The following is a 10671-nucleotide window of genomic DNA, read 5'->3' on the forward strand; positions in this document are numbered from 1 at the left end:
CCCGGCAAGACCCTTGCCGTGGCAGCTCGCCCCACACCTACGGAGTGAGTCACCCTTGAGTCCACTGCCCCCATGGGGCAAGGATTCGGGAGACATCCCCGTGGTGGCATGCAGATCTTTGTGAAGACATTCAAGATCAGATACACCCTTTAGAAGATGATGATCCTTGGCGCGATCCCAGCCAAGGAGGACCACAAGGCCCCCGGCAAGAGCCTTGCCGGGGATGACAGCAGGCGCCACGGCAAGACCCTTGCTGGGGCCCCGGCAAGGCCCTTGCCAAGAACACCCGTAAGGCCACCATCAGGCCCATGCCAGTCAAACCTCCACCGCCATTCGCATGCAGCTGCTAACCCAACCAGCTGGGCAGGCACCTGCGTGGCAGCATGCGGATCTTCGTGGGGACCCACCACTGCGCCACCTCAGTTGCCTGCCTGCCTACATGGTACCGCGGGCGCCGCTGGCCAGGGCGCGTGTCAACACGAGAGAGAGCGGAGACGGACGAGACATGGCTCTCCCCCGTCCCCAATAAAGCAAGGACACCTGGGCAAGACGCATTAAATGCGCCTTGTCATGTAATTCAAGGGATAACCTCACATCACTATACCCTTTCTACCTCCTGTGTGCCACTGTGGCAGCCCCTTTCCTATAAAAGGAGGCCCGAGGCGAGCAGGAGGAGGATTCGGCTTTTTGGAGCTCCTCACGCCCCATAGCTAGCTCAAGAGCAAAGATATACAATCCACCAAAGCAGGAGTAGGGTTTTGCGCATCCTCGCGGCCCGAACCTGGATAAACGAACCGTGCACTATCTGTTTGATCTGCTCTTCTCATGACCCCGCGCCCCGCAACCGTAGTAGGGATTCTTGTGATCCCATAGGTTTCGTTTCCCATCGACAAAATCCTAGCTAGTTAAGCATAGCATGAGTAACTATAATCTCTAATTGTCATTGCAAACATGTTTCATTCATAATAGGCTGAATCGGGAATGATGAACTAATCATATTTATAAAAACAAGATAGGTCGAGTTCATACCAGCTTTTCCTCATCTCAATCATTTCATCATATATCGTCATTATTGCCTTTCACTTGCATGACTGAACGGTGTGGAAAATAATAATAGTGCACGTGCATTGGACTAAGCTGGAATGTGCAAACATTTATTCAAAGGAGAAGACAAGGCAATATGGGCTCTTTGTTAGATCAACAATAATGCATATGAGAGCCACTCAACATTTTCATCGTGGACTTCTCCTCTCAACCCCCAAAGAAAAGAAAAGAAATTCAAAGAAACACACTAAAATATTTTTGGACTTTTTGTTTTTCTGAAGGAAGAGAAACAAGGACGAGAAAAACTATTTACACGGGAAAACACCCAACAAGCAAAAGAAGAACGAGAAATTATTTTGGGTTTTCCTTTTCATATTACAACTAAGCATGCATAGAAAGTAAACTAACTACAACTATTTTTTTGGCTTTTCTTAAGGTTTAACAAACACACAAGAAGAAAGCGAGAAAAAGAAATAAACTAACATGGATACATGGATAATACAATCAAAAAGTATGAACACCGACAACTAGAATGAGTGTGTGAACATGAATATAATGTCGATGTGAAATATGTACTCCCCCAAGCTTAGGATTTTGGCTTAAGTTGGTCTATGCCCAAGGGTCAAAGTATCCCTCTCCGGTGTACTGAGGAGGATCCTGGGGGTTCCAGTGGTTAGCGAGATCCTGTGGCTCCCACTGATAAATAGACTCCTGGTACGGATCAGGTGATGGCACTGGCTCAGGAGGCGGGGATCGTGTCCCCTCCCAGTACGCATGAATGTCCGTGGGCAAAACAAAGTACCTGCCGGAATGAATATCGAACAAAACAGGTGCAGGTAAGGTAATAATCTGAAAAGTGACCTAGCTAAATACCAGGTTATAAATAATTCTCTTTTCCTCGTCATGGCAAATAAACTTATGTGCTACCATGCTGTCATAATATAAATATATAGTGGGTAGCAGTTTCTCCTCTTTTTCATGGTGCCTAATGGGTATCTCAAAGTGTTTGGCAAGGTGGGAAGCGATGATACTTCCGAAAATAGGACCCTTTGCACGATTCATACTCAACCGTCTAGCAACCATAGCGCCCAAACTGTAAGTTCTATCTCTATGTAAAGCGTGGCGCAAAATGGCCAGGTCAGGGGCACTAAGGCCTCTGCTCTCTCCATGACCAATTAAACATCTCCCAACAAATAATGAGTAATAGTGTAAAACAGGGAAATGAATACTAGCAAGTCTTGCTCCCGACACTCCTCTATTTTCCCATATGGTAATTTCATTAATAAGGCCTTCCACATCACTAGGACGTGGCTCCTCGACACTAACATCATAAAGTAATTTACAAACCTCACAAAAGTCATAGAGCGTCATTTTTTTGTACTCATCATATCAGTGAAAATCTACCGTGGGTGGTGATCTCCTAGCATGAAAGTGAAAATTTTGCATGAAAGTATTAGTGAGTAGGAGATACTGATTACACTGGTCGCGAAGAAAGTCGGTGATGCCTGCATTCTCAGCCAAATAATAGAAATCATCATAAATCCCGGCTGCTTGTAACATCCAAATTTTCAATTTGGATGTTATACATAGGTCATCATATGCATATCATATTTTTATTTGCATTTGGTTGTGATCCTACAAATCTTAAGCAACTCAAGGACCCAAGGAGAGAATTGGAGGTTTCACAAATTTTTCATATTGAATTTACTTCAAATTTGAAAAGAGGATCAATTCAATTTTTATATTTTTCTCTCCAATTATTTCCAATAACAAAAATAAATGAGAGAAGATAAAATGACTTCTACAACAGAAAAGAAATATTGGAGGAGAAATATTAAAATCAATTTGTATTTGTATTTGTATTTTATTTGCTATTTTATTTGAATTAGAGAAAGATATGCATTTTTGAAAATTGCATTTTAGGCCGGAAAAATGTTCATCTTGTCCTAAATATTAGATTTGGACGGTGAAAATTGATTCTGGTATTTTTAGATTTTTTATTTCATTAGGATTTCTTCACGGAATTGTTTTTTTTAAGTTAGTGCGCGCCGACTAGGCCGGCCCAACTGTAGCCGAGGCCAAGCCCAGCTGGCGAGGGGAATCCGGGTCGGACCCGCACCACCGTCGCCCCCTCCCCAAGCCGAGTCCCCTCGGGCCTTTATAAGTGGAGCCACGCCGCCGCCCTCCTCCCCACAAGCCGCCACCGCCCCGCACCGCCTCCACCGAACGCCGCCGCCGGAGCCGAATCCCGATCCGCCGTTGCCGATGCCGACCCCGCCATTGACCTCGCGGCCCGTTTTGACTGGTATAAACCGTTCGGTTTTTCTCCGGTTCTTTCTGTTTTTCTTCGGTTTAGATTAGATCGGTTTTATTGTTTTTCGATTCGACCTATTTAGCAAACATTCACCGATTAGATCATTTTAACAAATTGTTTTCGTTCGTTAGTTTCTGTTAGCGAACGTTTGTTCGTCAGGTTTTTCTTTTATTTTAGTTTCCGGCCAGGGACCTATCCACAAATACTTTTATCACAAATTAGTCCCTGAACTTCAAACCCTCGTTACTTTGGCTCGTTTGTCCAAATCCAGTGAAACCAATGCCAAAATCTTCGTCTTGTTCCCCTGTTTCCAGATAATCAACTTGAACGTGGTTTTGATAATTTGAAATTTGGTTTCCAGCAGATTTGGATTCGAACTTCTTTTGATCGTAGTTTGAGTTTCATAACTCCGATTCGGTTGATTCTTTTTGCTAATCGAAGCTCTTCTCTTGAACTTTCTGTTTGGATATTTTAACTTGAGTTTTACCTTTGCATCGTATGCTTGAGCGCTTATGTATGCTATTGTTTGTTCACGATAGAGTTTCCGGAGTGCGAGGCTTGCTACTACGAATCGCTAGGGTTTTTAGATCGTCATCAAGGAAAGTAACACTTTGATCATATACATTATTACCCAGTTTTTATGCATTAGTTTCAACCCTCAAACATTGCATGAGTAGGATCTGTTAACATGTGGGTTTTGGGAAGTACTTCAAGAGTTAGAACTTGCCTGTTATATTCGAACCCCTGGGTGTTACTAGGTTATGCTTATGTTGCTATGTTATGCTCGTAGACGTGGATTGGTATGAGAGAATCATGAAGATGTGAGAGTTATTATTAATTAATGGTTAACTTAAGGTGGCTACTTTAATACACATCTGGGTGGATTTGTTGGGGCACCCTGGAGCACCTAGTGGTTGTTCGAACACCTGGAGCAATCCGGTGTTGTCCTAGGATATCCCGGAGTACCCGTGTGATCATCCTATGGTTTGCCTCCCAGGCTCAAAGGTATCATAAGATTGTTCATTCTAGAAACTTTCGTGTGCAGCCACAGGACATTATGGGTTCTGGCATATTTGAGTAAGTTGTGGGAATCCTTTCCATGATGGGCTAGCAGATGTAGGGGATTGTAGGTGTACCGGCCTATATGTCGGTTAAGGGGACCTCTTAGGAAAGACTGTGTCTCGGTCATCCGTTTCTCAAACACTATGCAGTGCGGGAAATACAACGCAGGAGATCGAGTCTTGTGGGGAAAAGTGCGCAAACCTTTGCAGAGTGTACAAACTAATCATGGTTAGCCGTGTCCCCGATTATGGACATCTTGATTATCTGGTACTTGAATTATTATGTTGATCTCATCACTTTACTTAATTAATTTGTTGGGTTTTAACTATTATTTTGGGATTGAGTTGGAGGAACCTTCTCAATGATTTCAACAAAAGTTGTAGTTAAATAAAATATATTCCTTTGTTGTAGGGGAAAACTAGCTTTATGCAAATGATAACCATAGAGCCTACATAGGCTGCAACATATATATGCATGTTGAGATAGCTGTTATTTTGTCCATTGCTCTATAGTGTTATCTTGCCAGCATATTCCACTTGCTGACCTACACAGGCTGCAATGTATTATGTTGCAGAGTTTCAGATGAAGAGTATGATGCGCTAGGTCGTTGTCATGCACTGAGTTTTGCCGTGGAGTTGGATGGACTCTACTACCTTCGAAGCTTCCGTTGTTATCTTATTTAGATGGCCTTCAGCCATATTATTGTAATAAGTTCTCTTTTGAGACATTTGATGTAATAAGTGTGTGATTGAACTCTGTTATAAATCCTTGAGTACTATGTGTGTTGGTAATACCGATCCTGGGATGACACTTAAGCACAGAGACTTGATCCTCTGTCGTCGGGTCGCTACAAGATGGTATCAGAGAAAATACTGATTGTAGGACGCGACCACTAAGATAAGACATAGGACACTCTTCTCTAGTCATTTCTAACTCCTCTCCATTTTCTACTCTATAGGTGGCGGACCCGAGGAACAAGTCCACTCAAACGGATGAAGACACACCTTTCGGACGACACTTGAAGGATGCCACTAGATACTTGAGCATCGGAATACCAAGCTTCATCGGGACCTACACCGCCACTCTACCTGAAGAAGAGCGCTAGACGATTCAAGAACATGTTCCAGGAAGGACATTCCCACCGGTTACTGAGCCCATAGAGTTTTCCTTTGATGCACCAACCTCAAGTCTAGGAAAGAGCATGGCCGCCCACATCGCCAGGGGACATATTGGCGAGGTATACCACAAGGATCTACAGGACACCATCTACCAGATATGTGGACGCCGAGATGAGCAATGGGAGATGATTTGCACCAGGAGGGATAAATCCATTGCAGCCTACATCCAGGAGTTAAACCAGCACATTCGTCGTCAGGAGAACCAAATGTGTGCCAGCATGATAGACATGAAGAAAGTGATGACCAAGAACATTGAGCTAGAAGAGGAACTCAAGTCTACACGCGATGGATATGAAGAAGAAATTGCAGTACTACTAGAGAAGAATGAAGACCTGAAGAAAAAGCTAAGAAGATTCATGGGAGATCCCAAACCTGAGGAGGACAACCATCCTGAAGACTACATCATAATCGACGACACTGACTCCGACCCTGACAGTGATGATGATTATGAAGACAAAGCTGGAGCAGATATCATGGAGTCTTCCACCGATAAAAATTTCTAGTCGACCACCATATTATCATTAGTATCCCCCATGTATATAGTAATAGTCTGAGTATTTTGTAACGGTAGTTTAGACCGAGTGTATGCCCTTGTTTGAATTGAGTGGCGTGATATGAATGTGTTTGTATCATGTGCATATGGATAGTGATTTCTCTTTAGATCTCACTCTATTCTATTCTCACCCCTCTAAACCTATCAGATGCCTCCGAGACGTGACCCCGTATTTGTCTTCCCACCGGAGCTCACTCAGTTGATCCAACAACAAAATGCCTTGATGAAGTTGCTAGTCCAGAACCAAGGCGACAATAACAACAACAACCCACCGCCACCACCTCCAGTTGACAACTTAGCCCGTTTTCTGAGGTTGAATCCGCCGGTGTTCTCTAGTAGCACCGAGCCGATTGTTGCTGACGACTGGCTCCGCAGGATTGGAAGGGATCTAACCACCATAGGTTGCACAGATGCTGAGAAGGTGAGCTTTACCGCACATCAACTGGACGGACCCACAGCCTCAAGGTGGGAGAATTACACAGCCACTTTCCCCATAGCCAATGTCACTTGGGATCAGTTTCAGCAAGCATTTTTAACTACACATGTCTTAGCTGGAGCTATGAGTATGAAGAAGCATGAGTTCCACAACTTACGCCAGGGAAATCGTACTGTGGGGCAGTACGTGGATGAGTTTAGTAAGTTGGCTCGCTATGCCCCAGATGATGTGGCCACAGATGTCGCGAAGTAGGAGAAGTTTATGGAAGGGCTGAATGATGAGCTGAGTATGCAGTTGATGGTGGCGACATTTGCCAACTATGAGGGTTGGTAGATAGGGCCCTCATGATTGAAGGCAAGCAACAACAGATAGAGAGCCGCAAAAGGAAGTATGGATAGGGGAAGTATAACTCTGGAGCTCAGCAGAAGCCTCGTTTTACCCCAAACTCGGGAGGACATACCCATCATAACCATGGAGGCCATACTCACAATGGAGGAAGCTCACACAACCATAGTGGCCCTAAGAATGGTATTGGAAATGGAGGAAACAATGGTCAGAACCGTTTGAACCCCACTACACCCGCCAAGAAGGATCTAAGTCACATTACTTGTTTCAAGTGCGGGAAGACTGGACACTACGCCATTGAGTGCCCTGAAGCAAAGAATGGAAATGGCAATGGAAGTTCTAGGAAGAAGCCCAACCCTTTCACCAAAGGACAGGTGAACCACGTTAATGTGGAGGAAGTTGAAGAATAGCTAGATGCAGCTATCGGTAAGTTCTTGATTAAGTCATTTACTGCTACTGTTCTTTTTGATACTGGTGCATCACATTCATACATATCGAAGGGATTTGTGGATAAGTATAAGTTGCCCACCAAAGCCCTTAAGACACCTATGTTAGTAAGCTCGCCAGGAGCGGAGTATATGACATGCAGAGGATGTTTTCAGATGCCATTGACCATAGGTTGGCATGTTTTCCCCTCAGACCTAATAATTTTGGAGTCACAAGGATTGGATGTGATACTAGGCATGGATTGGCTATCGATGTATGGAGGAAATATCGATTGTGCTAGTATGTCAATTCTCCTCACCACCCCTGAGGGAAAAAGGATCAAGTACGTATCTAGGCATGCGCCAAGGAGGACTCAAGTAAATTCACTCTCAGGAGTTGTTCAGGAGGAAGTGCCAGTAGTGAAGGATTACCTGGATGTATTTCCAGAGGAATTACCAGGCATGCCACCAGATCGAGACACAGAATTTTTAATAGAGCTATTACCAGGCACCGGACCTATATCAAAGAGACCGTATCGGGTGCTTGCAAACGATCTGGAGGAAATTAAGAAGCAGATTAAGGAGTTATTGGAGAAAGGCTACATTCGACCAAGCTCATCACCGTGGGGAGCCCCAGTGCTCTTAGTTGAGAAGAAGGATGGATCATTGAGAATGGTTGTTGATTATCATGCATTGAATGAAGTGACGATCAAGAACAAGTACCCACTACCGATGATCAATGATTTGTTTGACCAGGTACAGGGAGCTAAAGTATTCTCCAAGATCGATCTTTGATTAGGATACCACTAGCTGAAGATCCGAGAACAGGGCATACCTAAGACCGCTTTTACCACAAGGTATGGGCTATATGAGTACACGGTCATGTCATTTGGATTGACTAACGCCCCTGCCTATTTTCTGAGTATGATGAATAAGGTGTTCATGGAGTTCTTGGATAAGTTTGTTGTGGTGTTCATTGACGACATATTGGTGTACTCGAAGAATGAAGAGGAACACCACGAACATTTGCGATTAGTTCTCGAGAAGGTCAAGGAACATCAGTTATATGCTAAGTTTAGCAAATGTGAGTTTTGGTTGAAGGAAGATGGATTTCTTGGGCATGTTATATTAGGAGAAGGTATAGCAATAGACCCTACCAAGGTTCAGTCTGTCACTGAGTAGTTGGCACCCACCTTAGTAGGAGAGATCCGCAGTTTTCTGGGACTCGCAGGATACTATAGAAGGTTCATTGAGAATTTTTACAAGATTGCGAAACCCATGACAGAGTTGTTAAAGAAGGACACCATGTTCAAATGGACATAGGAATGTGAGGCTAGTTTTCAGGAGTTGAAGAAACGTTTGGTTACAACCCCAGTACTGATTCTTCTGGATATATGCAAGGATTTCCATGTTTATTGTGACGCTTCTTGCTTGGTACTTGGAGGTGTACTTATGCAAGACACAAGAGTTGTTTCATATGCCTCACGTCAGCTTCGAACACATGAATTGAATTATGCCACGCATGAATTTGGAGTGAGCATCCGTAGTGCATGCGCTCAAGACCTAGAGACATTTTCTGATTGGAAACCGTTGCGATGTATACACGGATCACAAGAGTTTGAAGTATATTTTCACACAGAAGGAGCTGAATATTAGGAAGAGGAGATGGTTAGAGCTGATAAAGGATTATGATATGAAGCTACCTTATCATCCAGGAAAGGCCAATGTTGTAGCAGATGCTTTGAGCCGCAAGAGTTATGTCAATACCCTCGTAAGCGAAGGATTACCGCAGGAGTTAGTCGACGATCTCAAGGAACTTCATTTCGAGATAGTTCCAAGAGGATTTGTTGCAGCAATGGAGGTTCAGTCTACGTTATTGGGAAAGATTCGAGAAGCTCAGAAGGATGATAAGTAACTTGCTGAGATAAAGGAGAATATGAGCAAGGGAAAGGCTAAAGGTTTTCGTTAAGATGAGCATGAAACTTTATGGTTTGAGGACCGTGTTTGAGTGCCTAATGACTCGGAGATCAGGAAGTTAATACTTCAGGAGGCTCATGACTCACCATAGTCGATTCACCTCAGAAACACTAATATGTATTTGGATTTGAAGGAACGTTTCTGGTGGACCGGTATGAAGAAGGATATTGCCGAGTATGTAGCAGTGTGTCATGTATGTCAGAGAGTTAAGGCAGAACATCAGAGGCCAGCAGGTTTACTATAGCCTATGACGATACCTGAATGGAAGTGGGATAAGCTTGGCATGGACTTTATCACCGGATTACCTAGGACCAGATCAAGATACGACTCCATCTGGGTAGTAGTAGATCGCTTGACCAAGGTGGCTCACTTTATCCGTGTGAAAACCACTTATACGAGTGCGAAGTTAGCCAAGATATATATGACCAGGATCATATGTGTGCATGGAGTCCCGAGGACCATCGTATTAGATAGAGGAACACAGTTTGCCTCGAAGTTTTGGAATCAACTGCACCATACTTTGGGTACCAGGCTAGAGTTTAGTATAGCCTTTCATCCGCAGACAGATGGATAGACCGAGAGAGTCAATCAGATTCTGGAGGACATGTTGAGAGCTTGTGTGCTAGATTATGGATCTAGCTGGAATGATAATTTGCCTTACATAGAGTTCTCATACAACAACAGTTATCAGACTAGTTTGAAGATGGCCCCTTTCGAAGCTTTGTATGGAAGGAGGTGCAGGACACCATTGATGTGGGATGAAGTAGGAGACTGCTAGTTATTTGGACCAGATTTAATCAAGGAGTCCGAAGAGAAGGTTAAGTTGATTCGCGATAGAGTAAAGGTAGCCCAGTCCAGGCAGAAGAGTTGTACTGATACGAAGCGCAAGGAGGTAGTCTATGAAATCGGAGACAAGGCATATCTTCATGTGTCACCACTGCGAGGAGTTAAATGATTTCGAGTTAAAGGAAAGTTAGCACCATGATTTGTAGGACCATATCGAGTTTTGGGACGTATTGGATAAGTGGCCTACAAATTGGAGTTACCCGGAGGATTGTCAGGAGTTCACGACGTATTTCACGTTTCCCAGTTGAAGAAGTGCCATGCTGAGATGGCCGATATTCCTCTAAGAGATATAGTGCCCCTGGAAGCAATTCAGTTGGAGAGTGACCTAACCTACGAGGAGAAACCCATCAAGATTCTCGAGTTTTCCAGCCAAGTTACACGCAGCAAGGTTATCAAGTTTTGCAAAGTTCAGTGGAGCCACCATACCGAGGAGGAAGCCACCCGGGAGCGAGAGGAAGACCTATGGAAAGACCACCCACACCTATTTTCTA

The sequence above is a fragment of the Triticum dicoccoides genome, chromosome 6A (genome assembly GCF_002162155.2).
Source record: "Triticum dicoccoides isolate Atlit2015 ecotype Zavitan chromosome 6A, WEW_v2.0, whole genome shotgun sequence".
Lineage (NCBI taxonomy): Eukaryota > Viridiplantae > Streptophyta > Magnoliopsida > Poales > Poaceae > Triticum > Triticum dicoccoides.